Below are 26,285 nucleotides of genomic sequence, written 5' to 3'. Positions count from 1 at the left end.
AAAGCAACAAACATCCCGGCAAGGGAGCAATTTAATAACTCTTGTTCTTTATTTCACTTTTACTTCTCAACTCACTTTACCACTTGAGCCAATGCTCCAAAGGGTTCAATTATCTCATATACTTTCACAATTCGTATTATAACTCGAGCCAATGCTCTTCGAGGTTCAACGATCACAATTTCTTTCATATGCTTTTTACAATATATAGAAATCATCATTAAGGCATGAAAGATACAACAAAAATCAGAATATCCTCAATATAAAGACTCACAGTCATGCTAGACACCAACGTATAGATACTCGTCACCATGCCTATACGTCATACTTGACAATTAACACGTAGCAAATAAGACTCAACACCTAATCCCTCAAGCTAAGGTTAGACCAAACACTTACCTCAAACTTCCACGGCTAATTCAATCCTCAATTACCACTTTTCCTCTCGAATTTAGCTCCAAATCGATTGTATCTATACAATAATGACTTCAATACATCAATAAATGCTAAACAATGCGAACCCAATGCCTAATTATAGCTTTTCAAGCATTCTTCCCAAAATCCCAAAAATCGATCCCGGGCCCGCTTGGTTAAAATACGAGGTTCGGACCAATATCAGATCACCCATGAGCCCGAATATATAATTTATTTTCAAATTCGACCCCAAAATAAGGTCTAAATCACAATTAATCAAAAAGCCCTAAGTTTACCCAAATCCCTAATTTCTACCCTTAATTACATGTTTTAGGCCTAGAAATCTAGTGGGTGTTAATGGAAAATGAAGAAAACAAGTTAAAGATTACTTACCCAAAAGGTTATGGTGAAGAAAGGCTTCAAAAATCGCCTAAGAGCTTTGGAGAAGAAGGGGTTTATGAAATTTTGCAATAATCCCTTAAGGCTACTGTTCTGAATTTTAAAAATTAACTGGGCGAATTTACTCTACGCATTCGCGACAGGCTCATCACATTCGCAATGAGTCAGACCTGCTAGGCCTTCGCGATCGCATGAAAAGGCTCGCGTTCACGGAGCTTTGGCTCCTCAAGCCTACGCGTTCGCGTGCCAGTGGCCGCATTCGCGATGAATAATTTGGTGACCCTTCCCCAGCACCTTACGCGTTCGCGAGTGGAGGGACGCATTCGCGAAGGGTCTCCCCCCCAGCTTTGCGTTCGCGTCACAACCTTCGCGTTCACGAAGAAGAATTTGGGCACCTGGGATTTTTGCCTTACACGTTCGCGAAAGGGACCACGCGAACGCGAAGGGTTAAATCCCTGGGCACTAACAGTAGAAATCTGCAACTTTTCCACAAGTTCAAAACTTTCCGAAACACACCTGAGCCCTCGGGGCTCCTAACCAAACATATGTACTAACTCAACAACATCATACAAACTTATCTGTGCGATCAAATCGCCAGAGTAACCTTAATAACAACGAATTAAACCTCAAAATCAAAGGATTTTTCTCAAACTTCATCAACTATCAACTTTAGCAATTTAGGTCCGAATCACGTCAAATTATATCCGTTTTTCATCAAATTTCACAGAAACATCTTAAATCATATATAAGACATGTACAGGGCGCCTGACACACCTCCTTTTTTACTGCACCCCGTAAAAGGTATAAATATAAGGGAGTTTTTCCAATTAAAGGACAATCGAAACGAGATTGTTTTTTTTATTAAAAATCAGAGTCGCTACTTGGGATAATTTAGGGTGTCCCAAGTCACCGGTTTAAAATCCCGAATCGAGGAAGGTTGACTCTATTTACGGTCTGCAAACACAGAAATCCGGGTAAGGAATTCTGTTAACCCGGGAGAAGGTGTTAGGCATTCCCGAGTTCCGTCGTTCTAGCACGGTCGCTTTGATCATACTTGGCTTATTAAAATTGTTTAATTACTCATTTTTAGAACCTATGTTCATTTACCTTTTACCGCTTTTAAATTAAGAAAATTATCTTAAAACGGGTCACGCGTACGTGTACCCATTTTTTGGCACGTCAAAAATCATGTCACATGAACGTGTCCACAATTAATAACGCTTTTATTGTTATGGACAAAGTTTAGCCGAAGTTGCGCGAACGCATACTCGATTTATTTTTAGAAATTGTAACTGTGTCACGCGAACGTGTCCAGAACCACGATAGTATTTTTAACGGCCCTAAAGGTTTCTCTACGAATATTTATCTTATTGTCTAATTAAAACATGTGGGGGCCATAAACTATATTCTATTCTAATATGGTACGCATCACATCCAAGCGTATAAATTCTTTATTTGAAATTATGAGGGCCTTATACTATTAATATTATTAAAGATGGCACGCCTCAATTATAAAAGGGGTTATTCTGAAATCACGTAATTTTGAGCTATTGCTTGTGCGGATATCATTCACATTGGCTTTCAGGCCCTTGGACCATGCCTGTTGCGAACGAGACTGGCAGCAGCGGTCAAATGAGAACTAGGCTCAACTCGGTCCCAGGAACGAACTGCACGCATTTACTCATAAATGGGCTACGAGTCCAGGCCCAGGTGGGCTGCAACGTACTATGTGTTCAGTGACACAACACTGATGGGGAGACCTGGGCTCCAGGCTAAGCCCATAGGTAGAGGAAAGACAAACGCTATAGCCCAATGCCAAATCTGGCTCAAGCCAACACGTTGGTCAGAATCATATGCCTTTAATCATTTCCAGAAGAGAGAACAACAAGATGCAAAGAACTAAACTAATCTGAGAATTCTCAAGTTTAAAAATTAGACCCTATATCTATTTGAAAGCCTTTGTGAATTCATTCATGGGTCAAGCAAGTCAAGGTAACAAACTGAAGTAACTGAGCTATTCAAAAGCTAATGGACGGACAACAGAACACAAGCCAAATTTGCTAAGGAGGAACAAATAAAAGAACTAATATGTGGGATGCTTAAACACGACTATAGAAAAACATCCCAAAGTTTAACAAAACTTCAGCAAAATCAGACCAAAAGAGTTATAGTCATCAACTCATACATATCATCCTAAGCCTAAGAATATTCTTGAATCCAAGCATCATTTAAAAGAAAACCACATATTCAGGCCTTATAACGAAATACCATATTAATACCTGAATGAAATATACAGAGTAAAGCTAAACTAAAGGACACATGGACAAAATACAACACATTCGAACAGTTATTCGACAATAGAAAGCTAGTGTTTGCCATTTCTCTTCAATTTGGCTACATGGCTTCACGTTTGCACTTCATATGTTAGTCAAGAGTCGATACATACCTGGGAATAAAAGAGAACAAAAGAAGTGAAGAAATCAGTAGCCAGCAATAGCAGAGAAGCAATGGAACAGTGTTGGAATCAGCCAATTAAACCCAAGGAATTCAAAATGAAACCCAAACTAGACAGTACTCCACACGAACAAACTTACCAAACTTTCGAGCCCAAAAACGAGGTGCAAAGGTCCAAAAACCAATTTCAGTCGAACAAAAACCCAGCAAAAATCAAAACCAAACTTTAAAGACTCGAACTCAATCCATTTCAACCCCACATAAAGCAAAATTGAAGGCCTCCAGATTTCAAAGCAGAAAGTTCAATGGAACAGTGTATTTATCAAATTTTCAACCGTTTTTGATTTTTCTGAAATTTCCTTCTCTTCAGCTCTTGGGTCTGCCTTGAAAGGTAAGTTTTGGATGCCTTTATAGGCAAGCTACTAGGGCAGACTCATCTTGCACTTTGCCCCTTTTCGAATTTTGTTTTTTGCTTAGGTGTCCCTAGCTTAAATTCCATAAATTCATTTTAATATCTACCCCCAGCTTCCTGGAAGTTTCCCATTCAGTTACACTCAAGATTCCTTAGGCCAATTCCCTAGACTACCCCTCGAACCCTGATTATTCACTCTAGGAACCCAACCTAGCAGAACCCCTGTTGATACTAGACAGACCAAATGGGCCATGGGTCAATTTGGCCCAACTGTTCAACCCCAAATGAACCGGAATAGACCCAAAACCCAACCCTCAATATCAAAGATCTATTTGGCCCAACTAGCAGTTATCTGATTACCAAATAACACAGAACAATTAAAACTTTAGCCTAAATGGTTTACTAACTAAACTTAACTAAACTAACAATTTTAAAACTTAACCTAACAAGACTCCAATTACTCATGCATGGATGAATAGACTCCGGAACAAATGAAGAATGATTCGAGAAGAGGAGAAGAAACAGAAAATTTAAAAACAAACGAAGGACAGATTAAACCAAAAGAAGGAAAGAAGAATACCTAAGAAAAGTTCGGAAAATGAAAAGGGGAGACTGGGTCTTCAGATCCTCGGATTTTCCGGCCAAATTTGATGTTAATCGTACGCTCTTACGAAGAACACACGAATAAAATCGGATTCGGCACGAAATTTCGCCAAAACTTGACTTAGGATTTCTGGGGTTCGTTTCTGATCTAAGATTCGAGGAACTAGGGCATTATTCGAGGGTAATGGAGTATGGATTTGGAAAGAGGGGAGTGATGAGGCTATATGGTGTGATTTTGGTGATGTTTGGAGGTGGCGCCGCCACCGGAAGCCGGGGATTTGGGGGTGGCTAGCTAGGGTTTCCGGGGTGTTTCTGATGAGGGTGGTGAGTAGAAGGGGATTCTGAGGGGGGTAGGGTTATTCAGACACTTAAATACACCTGGAGCTTCAGTTCTGAGCAGTTTGATCAAGGGGAGATCAACGACTCAGATCAATATTTATCAAAACGACGCCGTTTGGTTTGGGGGGAAACCGGACCGGGTTAAGGTGGTTTAGGCCGGGTATTGGGGCAATTTGGACGGGTTTCAGGGGTGTAGGGGTTTGGGCTTGGAGATAAATCAATTAATTTTGGCCCAAATTCCCTTTCCTTTATTTTAATTTTCCCAATTTTCTAATTTCTTCTAAATTAAAATAAACCTAAATTGATTTCTAATCAAATTATCCTACCAAATTAAATTATCATACTCGAAATAATAATTACCACAACTAATTAAATACAAAATTAAATAAAAACCACCAAAATTTAAAATTAAAATTAAAAAGTGCAAAATAAACTATTTTTGTGATTTTTTCCATTTTTTATAAAACATTAAATTACTAATTAATTCAAGAATGCAAAATTAGATCCTAAATGCAAATGCAGTGTACTTTTGTATTTTCATGAAGTAAATAAAATAAACATGTACAGACAAATGCAAACAATTATCAGAAAATGCCACAAAATCCACAAAAATTGCAAATAATGAAAAGAAGTTATCTTGTTTTGAATTTATGGGAGTAATTCATATAGGGCAAAAATCACATGCTCACAGCTGCCCCTCTTTGCCCGAAAACACGAAGAGTTTTCGTGCAAAGATAAAGTGAGCGGATACGAGCGATTTTTGCCCGTTTGAATACTCCGTGGGAAGCATTTTTGAAAGATTTGACCGCACCCTACTTCTGAGGTTGCCTATATATCCTTGGTTAAAAAGGAATCAGGTCAGTGTAGTTCAGGAATGTCTGGTAGCTGGGACTATCATGGAGCTGTGATTTCACTATTGTTGCTGCTGCTACTGCTTACTGAACCCCCTTATTACACCATGTCAAAAATAAAAGAAGCTGGACTAGACTACGATCTATGAGTTTACAGGAGATCCTATCTATATCTTCAAACTTGCTTCTTGCGGTTCTTGTTGCCTTGTTGACTTGTATTCTCCCAGTGACATCCATTTGTTTCCGCCTTGAATTGTAAGCTGATATGTTTCCCCTTCTTCAGGTGGGTGTTTGACTGTTGAACTTGATATGTATTCCCATGCTCTCCAGGCGGGCTCCTGACTTCAAAATGTGAATGTATTCCCATGCTATCCAGGCGGGCTCCTGACTTCGAAACGTGAATGTGTTCCCATGTTATCCAGGCGGGCTCCTAACTTCAGCAAAATAGACCAAACAAGGAAAATTTTCTGCCCCAGTTTGGGTATGTGGGCCCATGTGTAAGTGTAAAACAAATCACATTACCGAATATCAATAAGAATTTTGAAAACCAAAACTTGAATTGTACTCCCTTGTTCTCCAGGCGGGCTCCTGACTGCTAAACTTGAAAGTATTCCCTGCTCTCCAGGCGGGCTCCTGACTTCTAACTTGAAATGTATTCCCTGCTCTTCAGGTGGGCTCCTAACTTCCACATAGATAAAACAAAGAATTTGAAAGCTAAAACTTGAATTGTACTCCCTTGTTCTCCAGGCGGGTTCCTGACTTCAACTTGAAAGTACTCCCTGCTTTCCAGGCAGGCTCCTAACTTCAAAATAAACAAAACAAAGAATTTAAAAGCTAAAACTTAAATTGTACTCCCTTGTTCTCCAGGCCTCCCTTGTTCTCCAGGCGGGCTCCTGATTGCTGACTTGAAATGTCCTCCCTTGTTCTCCAGGCGGGCTCCTGACTGCTGACTTGAAATGTATTCCCTACTCTTCAGGCGGGCTCCTGACTTCAACGAAATAGACAAAACAAAGAATATTTCCTGCCCCAGTTTGGTAGCTGGGCACATGTGTGAGTGTAAAACTACATCATATTATCAAATATTACTAAGAATTTGGAAGCTGGGTTCCATTATCCAGGAGGGACCTGAAAACTCCTAGTTAAACGACAATTAAAAATCTAAGTTATATCTTCTAAAGTGTGACTTCTGCTAAATCTTGTTATCTAAGAGGGTCTTTAAACTACTCCCCATTATGCAGGAGGGTCCTGAAAATCAAAAGTCAAGTTTTATCTTAAGAATGACAACTTTTATGGCTGAATTATACTACCCTACAGCAAAATTTACGCTAAATGTTGTTATCTAATCGAAATTTTTAAAGCTAAGTCCTATTATCCAGGAGGGTCCTAAAAACTCCTAATTGAATCCTATCTCGAACATGTAAACTTCTAAGCTAACTTATATTCTTTTGGGATACATTTATGCTGGATTATGCTATTTCTTAACTTTAAACTAGGTCCTATTTTCTAGGAGGGTCCTGAAAGTCAAAAATCAAACCTATTGGGTGACTGCCTTTCTCCACGGGGAGTTTCTCCGAAACAAACGAATTTTCTACCCCTGTTTCAATCAAAGAAAATTTTGTCAGTTTAAAGTGGTGGTTAGCTGATGGCATTCTTGCCGCAGATCTTTCCACTGCATTGTTTTGTTCTGAATGGCTTTCTCGAACTGGCCCTGAACCACTTTGACTTTCTGACTAACTTTCAAATCTCATGACCTTTGACGAACCGAGTATTCTATACCCATGTTGTTGTTTCACCTCTAACCCCTTTGCCTGAACCTTTGCATCTCTCATGACATTACCAAATCATTCCACCGGTGAAACTTCCGGTGATTCCTTGTACCCCACCTTACATCATGCTGTCTTTAGTATGCTCTGACCACGTTGTGATTTACAATTTTGGGAGTTGGTAGTGAGCTTTGAAACTCTTTTCCACTTACTTGGGATAAGACTGACATTAAAACATCTTAGACAAATAAACTCAAAAGGAAATGAAATGCAATGACTTTGCGGGTTAAGGATAAGAAGAATCCAAAACCAGATGACTACTACAAAGGGAAAATAAAGAAAAAGAAACTTATCTGAGTGGAACAGCTGGTACCGAGGATCATGACATGCATTTCGGATTAATCGGCCCAATCTGTCCGACCAATCAATTTTCAGTTGCCGTACTTTGTTGTCTCAGAATTTTCATGACCTGATTACTTTACCCAAACCTTGATCTTGTTCATCCTGCGGTGCCTAGAAACAGTTTTCCACCAACAGACCTTTCTCGCTTGTTGACTTTTCAACTCACTTTTGCCTCAAGGTGCCTGTGAGGGTTTTCACCAATAAGACTCTCTCATTTTAATTTCTTTCAACTCCCGTCACCTTATGGTGCCTGTGAAGGTTTTCACCAATAAGACTCTCTCATTTTATTTCTCTCGCTCGAACCAGAGTGTTGCCCCTGACATGAATTACCTTTACCTGCTCGACTTGGCATTTCTCAAAGACTGATCAGAATGTCTTTCTTTGGACCGTAATGTGGGCTTTTGGACAGGGTTAGAAAGAAAGGACATGAAAGGCTCAAAACAATTCAAATGGGTTGAAATTACAACTTTCGGAATCAGATTTCTCACAACAACCACGACTTCTGCCCCTATTTCTTGCTTGGGGGCTTTTGGATGTTTATTTTGATGATACCGAACCGTGAGGCTGCCTACGTATCCTTAAAAGGAATCAGGTCAAATGTAGTTCATGTCATAGAAATTACTTTGTTTTTGTGATTTTCCCTCTTCTCTTTCTTCTCTTTTTTCTTTCTTTTGCTTTTCTCTCTTTTTCTTTTATTGTTTTTCTTCTTCTTTTCTCTTTTCCTCTTTCTTTTTCTTCTTTTTTTTCATTCTTTTCTTTCTCTTTCCTTTCTTTCTCTTTTCTTTTCTTCCTTTTCTTATCTTTCACGCTTGTGTTTCTGATATTCACTACTGATTCCGACAGAGGGGTAAGAAAGATAAAGTGTTTAGATAGCAGAACAAAATGCCTTCGTCATTTTAATCTTCAAAATATGCCAAATACAAACAAGTACAATCAAACAAAGAAATCATACATAGTATCTCTTGACTGCATCGGAATTGATAGCCATTTCTACACATTTCCCTTCTATATCTGTCAAATATAACACGCCATTGGACAACACTCTAGTTACAACAAATGGCCCCTGCCAGTTTGGGGCGAACTTTCCTTTTGCTTCAGCCTGATGAGGCAAGATACGTCTCAGCACTAATTGACCCACCTCGAACTTCTGTGGATGTACCTTATTGTTATATGTTCTCGCCATTCTCTGTTGGTACAATTGGCCGTGACATACTGCTGCCAATCTCTTTTCATCAATCAGACTTAATTGCTCCAAGCGGGTTTTGACCCACTCAACATCATCAATTTCCGCCTCAACAACAATCCGAAGGGATGGGATTTCAATTTCTGCGGGTATTACTGCTTCTGTGCCATACACCAACAAATAAAGAGTGACCCCTACTGAAGTACGGACAGTAGTGCAATAACCCAGCAATGCAAACGACAGCTTTTCATGCCACTGTCTAGAACCTTCCACCATTTTTCGAAGTATCTTCTTTATATTCTTGTTGGCTGCCTCAACTGCTCCATTCGCCTTAGGGCGGTACGGGGTGGAATTGCGATATATAATCTTAAACTGCTGACACGTCTCCGTCATCAGGTGACTGTTGAGATTAGTGCCATTATCCGTGATGATTACCTTCGGAATCCCAAACCGACAGATGATATTTGAATACACAAAATCGACCACTGCTTTCTTGGTCATAGATTTAAAAGTTTTCGCTTCAACCCACTTGGTGAAATAATCAATGGCCACCAAAATAAACCTGTGTCCGTTTGATGCTGCTGGCTCGATTGGCCCAATGACATCCATGCCCCAAGCAACAAAGGGCCATGGTGCCGACATTGTATGCAATTCGGATGGTGGGGAATGAATCAAATCTCCGTGCACCTGGCACTGATGACACTTGTGCACAAAACTGATGCAATCTCGCTCCATAGTGAGCCAGTAATAACTTGCTCGGAGAATCTTCTTTGCCAAAATGTACCCACTCATATGCGGTCCACAAACTCCTGAGTGTACCTCAGTCATGATAGTTGTGGCCTGTCTGGCATCTATGCATCTTAGCAATCCAAGATCTAGAGTTCTTTTGAATAACACCCCTCCACTGAAGAAAAATCCACTTGCCAGTCGTTGAATTGTTCTTTTATGATCACCCTTGGCCTGTACCGGGTATACCCCCATCCTGATGTATTCTTTGATATCATAGAACCATGTCTCCCCATCAAGTTCTTCTTCTACCATATTACAGTAAGCATGTTGATCACGGACCTGAATCTGCAAAGGGTCCACATAAGCCTTATCTGGATGATGTAACATTGACGCCAGAGTAGCCAAAGCATCGGCAACTTCATTATGGATCCTTGGGATATGCTTGAATTCTATTGACTGAAACCGCTGGCAAAGATCATGCAAACATTGTCTGTATGGTATGAGTTTCAAATCCCGTGTTTCTCATTCTCCCTAGTGTACCAGCAGGTCCGAGTCACCCAAGACCAAGACTTCCTGGACACCCATATCTACAGCCATCCTCAAACCTAAAATGCATGCTTCGAATTCCGCCAAGTTGTTAGTATAGTAGAACCGAAGTTGAGCCGTAATAGGGTAGCGATTCTCTGTTTCAGAGACAAGTATCGCTCCTATCCCAACGCCTTTCATGTTAGCAACCCCATCAAAGAAAAGTTTTCATACTGGCCTTTCAATCTGTTCCAACCCCTCAATGTGCATTACCTCTTCATCAGGGAAGTAAGTCTTCAAAGGTTCGTATTCTTCATCCACAGGATTCTCAGCCATGTGGTCGGCCAATGCTTGTGCTTTCATCGCGGTCTGAGTCACGTAGACAATGTCAAATTCTATGAGCAAGATCTGCCACTTTGCGAGCCTTCCCGTGGGCATAGGCTTCTGAAAGATATACTTCAATGGATCCAAGCGAGATATGAGGTAAGTAGTATAAGAGGACAAATAATGTTTCAACTTTTGGGCTACCCAAGTTAAAGCGCAACACGTCCTCTCAAGTTGCGTATACTTAACCTTGTACGACGTGAATTTCTTGCTGAGGTAATAGATGGCCTGCTCCTTCCTGCCGGTGATGTCATGTTGACCCAATACACAGCCGAATGAATTGTCCAAAACTGTCAAATATAGAATCAAAGGTCGCCCTGGTTCTGGCAGGACCAACACAGGTGGACTTGACAAGTACCCCTTTATCTTATCGAAGGCTTCCTGACATTCATCTATCCACTTAACAGCAACATCTTTCTTTAACAGTTTGAATATTGGCTCACAGGTTGTCGTGAGCTGAGCAATAAACCGGGTGATGTAATTCAATCTTCCCAACAGACTCATCACCTCGGTCTTATTCTTCGGAGGTGGCAATTCCTGGATGGCCTTGATTTTTGATGGGTCTAGTTCAATACCCCGGCGGCTGACCACGAACCCCAACAACTTTCCAGACGGCACCCCAAAAACACACTTCGTATGATTGAGTTTGAGATTGTACCTGCGAAGCCTTTGGAATAACTTCCTCAGATCCCTGACATGGTCACACTGCTTTCTAAACTTCACGATTACATCGTCCACGTACATCTCGATTTCCTAGTGTATCATATCATGGAATATTGTTTTCATTGCCCTCATGTAGGTTGCCCCAGCATTCTTCAAGCCAAATGGCATGACCCGATAGTAGTACGTTCCCCACGGCATGATGAATGTCGTCTTTTCTGCATCTTCCTCGTCCATTAAGATCTGATGATAACCCGCGTAATAATCCACAAAAGAACCAATCTCATGTTTGGCGCAATTATCAATCAAGATATGGATGTTCGGCAATGGGAAATTATCTTTTGGGCTTGTCTTGTTGAGATCCTGATAGTCAACACACACCCTGTTCTTGCCATCCTTCTTCGGCACAGGCACAACATTGGCTAACCAGGTGGGATACCGAGTGACCCGAATGACTTTGGCATTGAACTGCTTGGTGACCTCTTCTTTGATCTTTACACTCATATCCGTTTTGAACTTCCTCAGCTTCTGTTTGACATGAGGGAATGTCGGGTCAGTGGGCAACTTGTGAACCACTAAATTAGTGCTTAGACCCGGCATGTCGTCATAGGACCATGAAAAACATCTTTGTATTCGAACAGTGCTTTAATTATCTCCTCCCTGAGTTGAGGTTCCAGATGGACACTTATTTTAGTTTCACGGACATTATCTTGGTCCCTTAGATTAACTACTTATGTATCATTCAAATTAGGTTTGGGCTTTTCCTCAAAATGACTTAGTTCTTTACTAATTTCTTCATAAGCTTCATCATCATCAAATTCCAACTCGTCATCACACTCAATTTCTTGTATTATTATTTCAGAGTTAGATTGGCTTTTAAAACTGGGCCGAAGATTTCTCATGCATGTCATGCCATTGATATCAGCATAAAAAAAACTGTACAAAAGAAGAAAACAAAAATAAAATTAGAAGAAATGAAGGAAAAGGAACAATTGCATTTCATTGAATTTAAAGATAACAGGGTATTAACACATCCAACTGGACGGAACATAATATCTGAATTACAGACCCTGGAATAATCTATACAACTAAAAGAAAATCAAAACCCACTACCAAGACTCCCTCCGGGTAGGAAGAAGAGTAGCTTCCCAGTTGTTGACTTTTGCACGTGGTCCCACGAATTGCATATCTGCCTTGCTGGACCCTTCCCCATCCTCAACTATGTTAACCTCGGCGAATAACCTTTCAAACCCCTTCTCCAAGTCTCCATCGGCACCAATCAGTGATCCAGGAACCTTTGACAACAGTTGCTTTCTACTACCCGGCCTAACGAATGATCTGGACAGATGCTGGATTGGCTTTGGCAATGACCATGCTTTCTGTTTCATTTTTCTAGCTCTTCTCACGTCTACAACAGTGGACTTGAACCCCAGACCAAATGTATCCAAGTTTTTAGGAAGAGAAACCGGTTGTACGATACCTTGTAGAGATGCGCCCAAACCTTTGCCCGGCATAAAACCATTTTTCAATATTTCAACGGCTACCATGACTGATGCAGCAGCTATCCCTGGAGTTGGTACGCACTTCCCTTCAGGAACTTTCTCCACCGCTACAGTGTCAAAAACCTGATAAACCCATGGCCCCTTGTCGTCTTCAACCTCTATGAGCGGAGCAATGGCATTATTGGGCACACACAAATTATCCTCGCCATGTACGACAATTTCCTGTCGATCCCATTCAAACTTGACGATTTGATGCAGAGTAGACGGGACCACTTTGGCAACATGAATCCAAGGCCATCCCAATAGCAGATTATAGGAAACAGCCACATCGAGCACCTGGAATTCCATAGTAAGTTCAACTGGCCCTATTGTGAGCTCAAACACTATGTCCCCGACTGAATCTTTCCCTCCACCGTCGAATCCCCGAACGCAAATAATGTTCTTGTGAATTCTCTCATCCTCTACTTTCAGCTTGTTCAATGTGGAGAGAGGACAAATGTTCGCGCTAGACCCATTGTCAACCAGTACCCGAGTAACCACAGAATCTTCACATTTCACCATCAGATAGAGGGCTCTATTGTGCTCGGTACCCTCCACGGGCAACTCTTATCAGAAAAAGTGACTCTGTTTACCTCAAATATCTTACTAGCTATCTTTTCGAAGTGGTTTACTGAGATTTTGTCAGGAACGTGAGCTTCGTTCAGGATCTTCATCAAAGCACGATGGTGTTCGTCTGAATGGATCAATAATGACAAGAGCGAGATCTGAGCTGGTGTCTTCCTTAATTGCTCCACAATGGAATAGTCTTGCACTTTCATCTTTCTCATAAATTCTTCTGCTTCTTCCTCAGTCACTGCTTTCTTCACCAACACTGGATTATCTTTTGAGGTCTTAGCTTTTCTCAACTATTCGGGGGCAAAGTATCTCCCCGATCGAGTCAAACCATGAGTCTCGCACACTTCTTCTTTAACCTCTTTCCCTTTGTAAGTCACAATCACTCATTCATAGTTCCATGGGACTGCCTTGCTGTTGACTATCAGTAATTAAGTTACTGGTTTGATAATGACAGGATCTGTGGGGGCACCCTTCACAATTACCACAGGCTTGTTCGTCACTCCTGGTACAACCACTTTTGCTCTTTCATGTTTTCCTGCAACGTCACTTGAGGACCCCTTCTTGATCTCCACAGATGGTTCATTATTTGCCTTGTTCAACTTGATCGCAGACTTCTCACTTGTTGACTTCTCAGTCGGCTTGGCTTCACTAGCCCGAATCATCATAACAGTTTGCGAAGGCTTCTTGGGCTCCCCTCCCTTATGCACTATCTCAATCATATTTGTCTCATGATGGGATGGCAAGGGGTTCTGATTGATATTGGGTGCCTCCGGAGCTTGGACCTCAATCCGATTGGTGTCAATGAGTTCTTGAATGGCTGTTTTCAATTTCCAGCATTTCTCTATGTCATGGCCCGGGGCCTTGAACAATACTCACAACTCACCGAGCGGTCAAGATTTTTGGGAGGAGGATTCGACAATTTAGCCTCGATCGGATTCAACATACCCAACTGTCTCAGTCTGTGGAATAGACTAGCATATGATTTTCCAAATGGAGTGAAAGTCTTTTACTTCTGCAACCTCTCATTCTTGAAGGCTTGGTTGGGCCGAAAACCCGTTCCAGGAGGATTTCTGTAGGCTTTTGGGGGTGGATTGTTTTTTTTAGGAGCTTGGTACAAATTCTATGGAGCTGGAGCACGCCATTGTGAGTGAGCGGGAGGTTGGGTATAGGTTTGTGCGTGATGGACAGAAAAATGGGGATTTGGCGTTGGGTAATAGTGTTGTGGTGGGTTATATGGAGTGTGGGGGTAAGTTTGGAGATAGGGTTGTAGCTGGTTGTAGTAACGGGGAAGGTTCCTGGATCCAGCCCAAGCTCCTGACTCAATTGTTGCAACACCTCCTTCTTCTTCTTCCCGAGCACACCCCTAGTACCGTTTTGAATGGCCTGAGTGGTCGCTTTGATTGCTGAATAACTCATGATCTTGTTGGACTTGAGTCCCTCTTCAACCATGCCTCCCATTTTTACGACTTCATTAAAGTACTTACCTATTGCTGACACCAAGTGACCGAAATAAGTGGGTTCCAAAGCCTGCAAGAAATAATCAACCATTTCGCTTTCTTTCATCGGAGGGTCAACCCTCGCTGCTTGCTCTCTCCAACGGAATCAGTATTCCCTGAAGCTCTCACCGGGCTTTTTCTCAAGCTTTGTCAACGACAGACGGTCTAGGATAATTTTGAGGTTGTACTGAAAATGGCAGGCAAAGGCTTGGGCCAAATCGTCCCATGTGTACCACCTGTTGTGATCTTGTCTGGTATACCATTCTAAGGCCGATCCACTTAAACTTTGGCTGAAATATGCCATCAGCAATTCATCTCTTCCCCCTGCTCCTCTCATTTTGCTACAAAATCCTCCTAAGTGTACTACTGGGTCACCATGCCCATCGTACAGATCAAACTTGGGCATTTTGAACCCCGCTGGCAACTGAACATCTGGGAACAGACATAAATCCTTATAGGCCACACTTACTTGACCTCCCAACCCCCTCATATCTCGGAACGACTGTTCTAAGCTTTTGACCTTTCTGATCATCTCTTCATGCTCGGGATTTTTGGGTGGTTTCTCGGTCTCTGTCGGGAGATCAAGATGAGGGGTGTAAGGATATGGTTTTGGAACTTTGAAGGTGGGTTCAGGGGGATAGTACTGGTTGTCATGAGTTTGGAATAGGGGTTCACTGGAAGATCAGTGTAATGTAGCAGGTGGAGGTGCCACAAAAACAGGCGTAATTGGTGGGGGGTATGAGACTTGTTTGGGTGGTGGAGCTTGAGAAGTATGGGAAGTGGCGCCATGGCATTGTTGGTAGAGGGAAAAGGCTGGAGATGAGTTCACAGTGGGAGTCTCCGGGGGTTGGGCTGATGGTGGGATATAAGCAGGGTTCTGGGGACAATTGAGGCACTGATAGATGGCTGAAATGTACCAAGCCTGGGCGAAAGGGCATCCACCACCGGTTTATCCCGCCAACCCTGCTTATATCCCACCATCATCCCAACCCCCGGAGCCTCCCACTGTGAACTCATCTCTAGCCTTTCCCCTCTACCAACAATGCCATGGCGCCACTTCCCATACTTCTCAAGCTCCACCACCCAAACAAGTCTCATACCTCCCACCAATTACGCCTATTTTTGTGGCACCTCCACCTGCTACATTACATCGATCTTCCAGTGAACCTCTTTTTCAGACTCACGACAACCAGTACTATCCCCCTGAACTCACCTTCAAAGTTCCAGAACCATATCCTTACACCCCTCATCTTGATCTCCTGGCAGAGACCGATAAACCACCCAAAAATCCCCCTGAAGGTGGTAGAGATCTTCCATTACCTGGCGAACAAAAATCATCACAGTAGCAAAGAACATAGATCTAGTCATATCCTCATAGCTACTGCACTTCATTGTGATATAGTTGGCGAACCTTTTGACTCGCTCTCTTATGACGCCCTTTTCTTGCAACAAACACCCAATTTGTTCGGTTCTGGCTTCCAAAGTTCGTTCGGCTACCTGGTTCTGCTCTTGGAGTTGTTGCAAGTCTCTTTCTAGCCGTGCCATTAAGGCGTTACAATGTTCTCTTTCAGCCTTAAATTTTTTGGCTTGTTTAGCCATTTCACCCTCGAGGTTGCCAATTGACTTTTCCCAACCTGTGACCCCTTTTTCATATTTTTCTTTCATCTGTTGAACGAAAGCTAGACGCCCTTCGGCGCTTTTAGCCAATCTCGCCCATGATTTTTCTAGTTCAGACTCAGCTTTCTGCAGGTCATCTTCATAGTCACGTACCTTTTGAGTAAGGTTATAAATGATCCTTTCATCTTTCCTGCTTCGGCCTGGGTTCTCGGCTTCAATTTTCAACCGTTGAACCTGAGCTCTGAGGGCTTCATTTTCCCGCACCAATCTTCTCCTTTCACCTTCGGCCTCTTGTGCCTGCAAATCATTGTTGAAGGTGACATTTCTCAACTCTTCTCGTAGACCATGGATGATGGCCTTATATTCCTTTTCCTTCTCCCCCAAGCTAACCTCTCTTGAATTTTATCATCAAAGGCTTGAATGTGAGGCCTTTTGGCAGGCCTTTCGGGCTCTGGCTCATCGTTTACATAAGACATTTTCTCAAACCAAGTAGCATAATTTGGATCTACTTCCCCTTTGGCGATGTCTGGTACCTGGGTGCCATTTTTTAGATACCGACAGCTATTCCAATCCTACTAAACTACAGCCTCGGGCAATGCAGCTTCTGGATGTAACTCTATGACCTGGGTGCTTAGATCTTCATCTTTAGGCACAATCTGATACCTTCCCAATTGCCTCAAGACCCTCTGCGGTGTATATGTCTGAATACTCCTTACGCCCATTAACCTCAGGTAGCCTTTGGTAGCAGTCATATAGATGGCTTCTGTCCTTGGGAGCCATCCTATAGTCCACTCGACCTGACTTGCGTTAAGAACTTTCAAGTGAGAGACCCATGCTTCAAACCCTTCTGGTGCGTTATAATCTTTTATCCTCTCCTCGTAACTAGTTATGAAGTTATTCGGGCTCGAACCATAACTCATGAATCTGGGATAATGGCGAAGGTGCTCGATCAACCACATTTGCAGAAGGATGCTGCAACCTTCAAAAAATTGAGCCCCTGCTTTGCATAGAGTTAATGCCCAATAAATATCCGCCAGCACCAACGGGGCAAGTGTATGATCTTCCTTGGTAGTCAGGATTTGTGCAATTCTAGCCATACGAATATCCACCGTCCCTTTCTCATTTGGAAAAATCATGATCCCCAAGAATGCCACAATAAATGCGAACCGGCGATGAACTTGCCAAAGGCCCTTGTTTTGTTTATTGCTCAGACCCTTTTCATGTGTTTCAAAACCAGCAGAGTGCCCGAACCTGAAGTATAAAAAATGGAAAGCACAACACCCGTTGCTCACACGTTCTTTATTCGTCTGTTTACTAATATTCAGGAGGTTAAAGAACTTGTGCACCGATGGAGCCCTTGGAAATATAAGTCGTTGCTTCCTCAAATCTCGTCCGAATTCAATGTACCCAGCTATTTCCTCCAAAGTAGGGGTGATTTCAAAATCCGAGAAATGAAAGACATTGTGGACAGGATCCCAGAAAGTTACCAAAGCCTTGATCAAATCTTCCCGTGGTTTGATCTCAAAAATGTTTATAAGAGCACCCAATTGCTTTTTTACCCATTTCTGACCATCTTCATCTAGATCATTCCACCACATACGCAAGTGTAGCTGAGCCTGTTCCCTGACCACTTCTGCTGGTTCCTGGATGGTATTCATTGTTCTTGTGGAAGATTAAGGTTAGGGTTGACTCGAGTGGACCCTTTTGTAAACAGTTTTTGAAGACAAAAAAGAAAAAGAAAGGGAAAAGAAGAAAAGAACCATAATTTCTTCCCCTTTAGCCAAGTGACTGTTTTTGCAAATGCGGCCCTTTCCCAATTTCAAGCGAATTTTGAGGCCGGAGGTAATTATTTTATGACCCTTCACAAACTGGTCCATTCTTTTATGAAAATAGCCTTTCGACAACTGAAGAATACTCTGAGGCTATCTCGGCAAGAACGGTCTAATACATTGCCGAAGCTGGATCGGCTTATTTTGACCAAAAATCAAGCTTGCATTCATTCGCCACCGACTCTCTTTTCTTGTTTTTCTTTCTCTTTTTTCAAAAATAAGGCCGAACCTTATATAGGTTGCCTACATATCCCACATCCGGTAAGAATCAGACCTGCGTAGTTCGGTCAGTTTTGACACATTTGGAAGAACACAGTGTTTGACTCTTTTCAAATAACTCTTTTTTTTTTTGAAAAATTTTGGGCGGAGTTTCAGGATGTTTTTCAAATACCGGGATTTTTAAAATCGGGCTTTATTTCCTTCCCTATATCACTCTGGATTTTCCTTTTTTGCTTTATTTTCCCTGGCCGGTCAGCATGCAAGCCAAAACAAATAAATGTACACCTAGCACATAGAATGCATCAGGATGGTCTTATTATTTCGGGCACACCTGTCCTAGACGGACCTAACCCCTGTGTTGAGCCCCCTAAGTCAAATGCGCATGATGCAAACAAACGTTCCTACTAGGGATCCGGCATGAGGCTGTGTTTTTCTAGGTTTAAATCCTGGGGTTTTGGTCTAGACTTGGGTACTCGAGCGGACAACTGGGGCCGAGGAGGGGGCGACGTACCGGGAGCACTGAAGTCTACCCGGCCTTGTTGCTTGCCCAGCCTCGTTCTATTTGGTATATTTTCTACAGAAAAAGCGGGCTACGCGAACGTATGCACCATTTCCAGAAGACTCAGATGGGTGGCGTAAGAAGATAGTTATATACAATTCAAATAATATTAAAGCGGTAAACAGATAGCATTTAGCACAGAAGATTCATAGAATACATTAATATTAACAATAAAGCCAAACAAAATCATATTAACAAGCTCGAATTCTTGAACCCTGAACCAGAGATTCTGGGTTCGATCCCCGGCAGAGTCACCAGAGCTGTCACACCTCTTTTTTTACTACACCCCGTAGAGGATATAAATATAAAGGAGTTTTTCCAATTAAAGGACAATCGAAACGGGATTGTATTTTTTCTTAAAAATCAGAGTCGCCACTTGGGATAATTTAGGGTGTCCCAAGTCACCGGTTTAAAATCCCGAATCGAGGAAGGTTGACTCTATTTACGGTCTGCGAACACAGAAATCCGGGTAAGGAATTCTACTAACCCGGGAGAAGGTGTTAGGCATTCCCGAGTTCCGTGGTTCTAGCACGGTCACTTTGATCATACTTGGCTTATTAAAATTGTTTAATTACTCATTTTTAGAACCTATGTGCATTTATCTTTTACCGCTTTTAAATTAAGAAAATTATCTTGAAACGGGTCACGCGTACGTGTACCCATTTTTTGGCACGTCAAAAATCATGTCACGTGAACGTGTCCACAATAAATAACGCTTTTATTATTATTGAAAAGTTTAGCCGAAGTTGCACGAACGCATACTCGATTTATTTTTAGAAATCGTAATCATGTCACGCGAACGTGTCCACAACCACGATAGTATTTTAAACGGCCCTAAAGGTTTCTCTACAAATATTTATCTTATTGTCTAATTAAAGCATGTGGGGGCCATAAACTATATTCTATTCTAATATGGTACGCATTACATCCAAATGTATAAATTCTTTATTTGAAATTATGAGGGCCTTAAACTATTAATATTATTAAAGATGGCACGCCTTGATTATAAAGGGGTTATTCTGAAATCACGTAATTTTGAGCTATTGCTTGTGCGGATATCATTCACATTGGCTTTCAGGCCCTTGGACCATGCCTGTTGCGAACGAGACTGGCAGCAGCGGTCAAATGAGAACTCGGCTCAACTCGGTCCCAGGAACGAACTGCACGCATTTACTCAGAAATGGGCTACGAGTCCAGGCCCAGGTGGGCTGCAACGTACTATGTGTTCAGTGACACAACACTGATGGGGAGACCTGGGCTCCAGGCTAAGCCCATAGGTAGAGGAAAGACAAACGCTATAGCCCAATGCCAAATCTGGCTCAAGCCAACACGTTGGTCAGAATCATATGCCTTTAATCATTTCCAGAAGAGAGAACAACAAGATGCAAAGAACTAAACTAATCTGAGAATTCTCAAGTTTAAAAATTAGACCCTATATCTATTTGAAAGCCTTTGTGAATTCATTCATGGGTCAAGCAAGTCAAGGTAACAAACTGAAGTAACTGAGCTATTCAAAAGCTAATGGACGGACAACAGAACACAAGCCAAATTTGCTAAGGAGGAACAAATAAAAGAACTAATATGTGGGATGCTTAAACACGACTATAGATAAACATCCCAAAGTTTAACAAAACTTCAGCAAAATCAGACCAAAAGAGTCATAGTCATCAACTCATACATATCATCCTAAGCCTAAAAACATTCTTGAATCCAAGCATCATTCAAAAGAAAACCACATATTCAGGCCTTATAACGAAATACCATATTAATACCTGAATGAAATATACAGAGTAAAGCTAAACTAAAGGACACATGGACAAAATACAACACATTCGAATAGTTATTGGACAATAGAAAGCTAGCGTTTGCCATTTCTCTTCAATTTTGTTACATGGCTTCACGTTTGCACTTCATATGTTAGTCAAGAGTCGATACATACCTGGGAATAAAAGAGAACAAAAGAAGTGAAGAAATCAGTAGCCAACAATAGCAGAGAAGCAATGGAACAGTGTTGGAATCAGCCAATTAAATCCCAAGGAATTCAAACTGAAACCCAAACTAGATAGTACTCCACACGAACAAACTTAAACCAAACTTTCGAGCCCAAAAACGAGGTGCAAAGGTCCAAAAACCAATTTCAGTCGAACAAAAACCCAGCAGATATCAAAACCAAACTTTAAAGACTCGAACTCAATCCATTTCAACCCCAAATAAAGCAAAATTGAAGGCCTCCAAATTTCAAAGCAGAAAGTTCAATGGAATAGTGTATTTATCAAATTTTCAACCGTTTTTGATTTTTTTGAAATTTTTTTCTCTTCAGCTCTTGGGTCTGCCTTGAAAGGCAAGTTTTGGATGCCTTTATAGGCAAGCTACTAGGGCAGATTCATCTTGCACTTTGCCCCTTTTCGAATTTTGTTTTTTGCTTAGGTGTCCCTAGCTTAAATTCTAGAAATTCATTTTAATCCCTACCCCCAGCTTCCTGGAAGCTTCCCATTCAATTACACTCAATATTCCTTAGGCCAATTACCTAGACTATCCCTCGAACCCTGATTATTCACTCTAGGAACCCAACCTAGCAGAACCTCTGTTGATACTGGACAGACTGAATGGGCCATGGGTCAATTTGGCCCAACTATTCAACCCCAAATAAACCGGAATAGACCCAAAACCCAACCCTCAAGATCAAAGATCTATTCGGCCCAACTAGCAGTTATCTGATTACCAAATAACATAGAACAATTAAAACTTTAGCCTAAATGGTTTACTAACTAAACTTAACCAAACTAACAATTTTAAAACTTAACCTAACAAGACTCCAATTACTCATGCATGAATGAATAGACTCCAGAACAAATGAAGAATGATTCGAGAAGAGGAGAAGAAATAGAAAATTTAAAAACAAACGAAGGACAGATTAAACCAAAAGAAGGAAAGAAGAATACCTAAGAAAAGTTCGGAAAATGAAAAGGGGAGCTTGGGTCTTCAGATCCTCGGATTTTTCGGCCAAATCTGATGTTAATCGTGCACTCTTACAAAGAACACACGAATAAAATCGGATTCGGCACAAAATTTCGCCAAAACTTGACTTGGGATTTCTAGGGTTCGTTTCTGATCTAAGATTCGAGGAACTAGGGCAATATTCGAGGGTAATGGAGTATGGATTTGGAAAGAGGGGAGTGAGGAGGCTATAGGGTGTGATTTTGGTGGCGTTTGGAAGTGGCGCCACCACCGGAGGCCGGGGATTTGGGGGTAGCTAGCTAGGGATTCGGGGGTGTTTCTGATGAGGGTGGTGAGCAGAAGGGAATTCTAAGGGGGGGGGGGGGGTAGGGTTATTCGGACACTTAAATACACCTGGAGCTTCAGTTCTGAGCCATTTGATCAAGGGGAGATCAACGGCTCAGATCAATACTTATCGAAACAACGCCGTTTGGTTTGGGGGGAACGGGACCGGGTTAAGGTGGTTTGGGCTGGGTATTGGGGAAATTTGGACGGGTTTCAGGGGTGTAGGGGTTTGGGCTTGGATATAAATCAATTAATTTTGGCCCAAATTCCCTTTCCTTGATTTTAATTTTCCCAATTTTCTAATTTCTTCTAAATTAAAATAAACCTAAATTGATTTCTAATCAAATTATCCTACCAAATTAAATTAACATACTCTAAATAATAATTACCACAACTAATTAAATACCATATTAAAGAAAAACCACCAAAATTCGAAATTAAAATTAAAAAGTGCAAAATAAACTATTTTTGTGATTTTTTCCATTTTTTATAAAATATTAAATTACTAATTAATTCAAGAATGCAAAATTAGATCCTAAATGCAAATGCATTGTACTTTTGTATTTTCATGAATAAAATAAAATAAACATGCATAGACAAATGCAAACAATTATCAGAAAATGCCACAAAATCCACAAAAATTGCAAATAATGAAAAGAAGTTATCTTGTTTTGAATTTATGGGAGTAATTCATATAGGGCAAAAATCACCTGCTCACAGCGCCGGAACCAAAATACGGGCCCGATACTAACATGTTCTACTCAATTTTCATTTCAAATTTCCTCAAACAATTCCAGAAAATAATTTTCTTTAAAAAATTCATTTCTTGGGACCTTGGAATTCGATTCCGGGCATACGCCCAAGTCCCATATTTTCCTACGGACCCTCCGGGACCATCAAATCATGGGTACGGATCCGTTTACCCACCACAGTCAAATTAGCTCATTTTATAACCAAATTTTTATCATTTTCCTCAGAATTTCATATTTAAGCTTTCCGGCTACGCGCCCGAACTGCGCACGCAAAATCGAGGTGACTCTAAATGAGGTTTTCAAGGCCTCAGAAGCATATAATGGATAAGAAAACAGCTGATGACCCTTTGGGTCGTCACATTCTCCACCTCTAAAACAACCGTTCGTCCTCGAACGGACAGAAGAAGGAAGTACCTGAGTCAGGGAATAGATGAGGATAACGGCTCCGCATATCGGACTCGGACTCCCAGGTCGATGCCTCAGGAGGCTGACCTCTCCACTGAACATGAACAGAAGGGAAACTCTTGGAACTCAACTAACAAACCTGCCGGTCTAGAAAAGCTACCGGCTCATCCTCATAGGACAAGTCCTTGTCCAACTGGACAGTGCTGAAATCTAACACGTGGGATGGATCGTCGTGATACTTCCGAAACATGGACACATGGAACACTGGATGCACAGCTGACAAGCTCGGCGGCAATGCAAGTCTATAAGCCACCTCTCCCACTCGATCAAGAATCTCAAACGGACCAATGAACCTTGGGCTAAGCTTGCCCTTCTTCCCAAATCTCATCACGCCCTTCATAGGCGACACTCGGAGCAATACCCGCGGTCACCAATCATAAAAGCCACATCTCGAACCTTGCGATCTGCATAGCTCTTTTGCCTGGACTGAGCTGTACGCAGTCTATCCTGAATGATCCTGACCTTGTCCAAGGCCTCCTGAACCAGATCCGTACCCAACAACCGAGCCTCTCCCAACTCAAACCATCCAACCGGAGATCGACACCGCCTACCTTATAAAGCCTCATAAGGAGCCATCTAGATACTCAACTGGTAGTTATTGTAGGCAAACTCTGCTAAAGGCAAAAACTAATCACACGAACCTCCAAGTCAATAACACAAGCTTGGAGCATATCCTCCAATATTTGAATAGTCCGCTCGGACAGCCCGTCCGTCTGAGGATGAAATGTTGTACTCAACTCAACCTGGGTGCCTAACTCTTACTGAACTACTCTCCAGAAATGCGAGGTGAACTGCGTACCTCGGTCCGAAATGATAGAGACCGGCACACCATGAAGACAAACAATCTCCCGGATTTAGATCTCTGCTAACCTCTTGGACGAATAGGAGACTGCCGCAGGAATGAAATGCGCTGACTTGGTCAGCCTATCAACAATGACCCAAACTGCGTCGAACTTCTTCCGAGTCAGCGAAAGTCCAGTAACGAAGTCCATAGTGATCCGCTCCTACTTCCACTCGGGAAGCTCAATCCTCTGAAACAATCCACCAGGCCTCTGATGCTCATACTTAACCTGCTGACAATTCAAACACCGAGCCACATGTGCAACAATATCCTTCTTCATTCTATGCCACCAATAATGCTGCCGCAAATCCTGATACATCTTCGCGGCGCCCGGATAGATAGAGTACCGAGAACTATGGGCCTCCTCTAAAATCAACTCCCGAAGCCCATCCACATTAGGCACACAAACTCGACCCTGCAATCTCAAAACTCCATCAGCATCTAAGGTAACCTACTTGGCACCTCCACGCTGCATCGTGTCTCTAAGGACACACAAATGGGATCATCAAATTGCCGATCACGGATACACTCCAATAATGAAGAACGAGCGACCGTGCAAGCTAATACTCGACTAGGATCGGAAATATCCAGCCTCACAAATCGATTGGCCAAAGCCTGAACATCCAGAGCAAGCGGCCTCTCACCGATTGGAATATAAGCGAGACTGCCCATACTGGCTAACTTTCTACTCAAAGCATCGACCATCACATTGGCCTTTCCTGGGTGATATAAGATTGTGATATCATAATCCTTCAACAACTCCAACCACCTCCTCTGCCTCAAATTCAACTCCTTTTGCTTGAACAAATACTGAAGACTCTTGTGATCAGTGAACACCTCACATGTCACACAATACAGATAATGCCTCCAAATCTTCAATGCGTGAACAATGGCTGCTAACTCTAAATCATGCACCGAATAGTTCTTCTCATAAATCTTCAACTGCCTCGAAGCATAGGCAATGACCTTGCCATCCTGCATCAACACTGTACCAAACCGAATACAAGAAGCATCACAATAGTCTGTATAAGGCCCTGAACCTGTGGGAAATATTAACACCAGTGTCGTAGTCAGAGCTATCTTGAGCCTCTGAAAGCTCGCCTCACACTCGTCCGACCATCTGAACTAGTCACCCTTCTGGGTCAACCTGGTCATCGGGGTTGTGATAGATGAGAACCCCTCCACGAACCGACGATAGTAGCCTGCCAATCCCAAGAAACTCCGAATCTCTGTAGTTGATGCTGGTCTAGGCCAGTTCTTGACTGCCTCAATCTTCTTCGGGTCAACCTGAATACCCTCTACTGATATGACATGACCCAGGAATGCAACTGAACGCAACCAGAACTCACACTTCGAGAACTTCGCATATAGCTGACTATCCTTTAGAGTATGAAGAACCACTCTAAGATGTTGCTCGTGCTCCTCCTAACTGCGGGAATATATCAGAATATCATCAATGAAGACTATCACGAATAAGTCCAAATAAGGCCTGAACACTCGGTTCATCAAATCCATAAAAGCTACTGGGGCATTTGTCAACCCGAATGACATAGCCAAGAACTCATAATGCTCGTACCGAGTGCGGAAAGCTGTCTTAGGGACATCAGATGCCCTAATCCTCAACTGATGGTAGCCAGACCTCAAGTCTATCTTTGAAAATACCTTGGCACCCTGAAGCCGATCAAACAAATCATCAATCATCGGCAGTGGATACTTATTCTTGATCGTAACCTTGTTCAACTGTCGGTAATTAATGCACATTCTCATTGAACCATCTTTTTTCTTAACAAACAACACCGGCGCACCCCAAGGCAAAACGCTGGGTCTAATGAAACCCTTCTCAAGCACGTCTTGCAACTGCTACTTCTTTTCGTCTAGTTATAGTGAGTCTAATTATACATAGAAAATTCTCTACCTTCTCTCTAAGAAGAAGACCATGAATAGTGATTCCGTCACTATTCATCATTCATATATTCGAATTCCGGCAAATTAA

Source organism: Nicotiana tabacum, chromosome 11 (genome assembly GCF_000715075.1).
Source record: "Nicotiana tabacum cultivar K326 chromosome 11, ASM71507v2, whole genome shotgun sequence".
NCBI classification, from domain to species: domain Eukaryota; kingdom Viridiplantae; phylum Streptophyta; class Magnoliopsida; order Solanales; family Solanaceae; genus Nicotiana; species Nicotiana tabacum.
Note: the sequence above shows the minus strand (reverse complement) of the source record.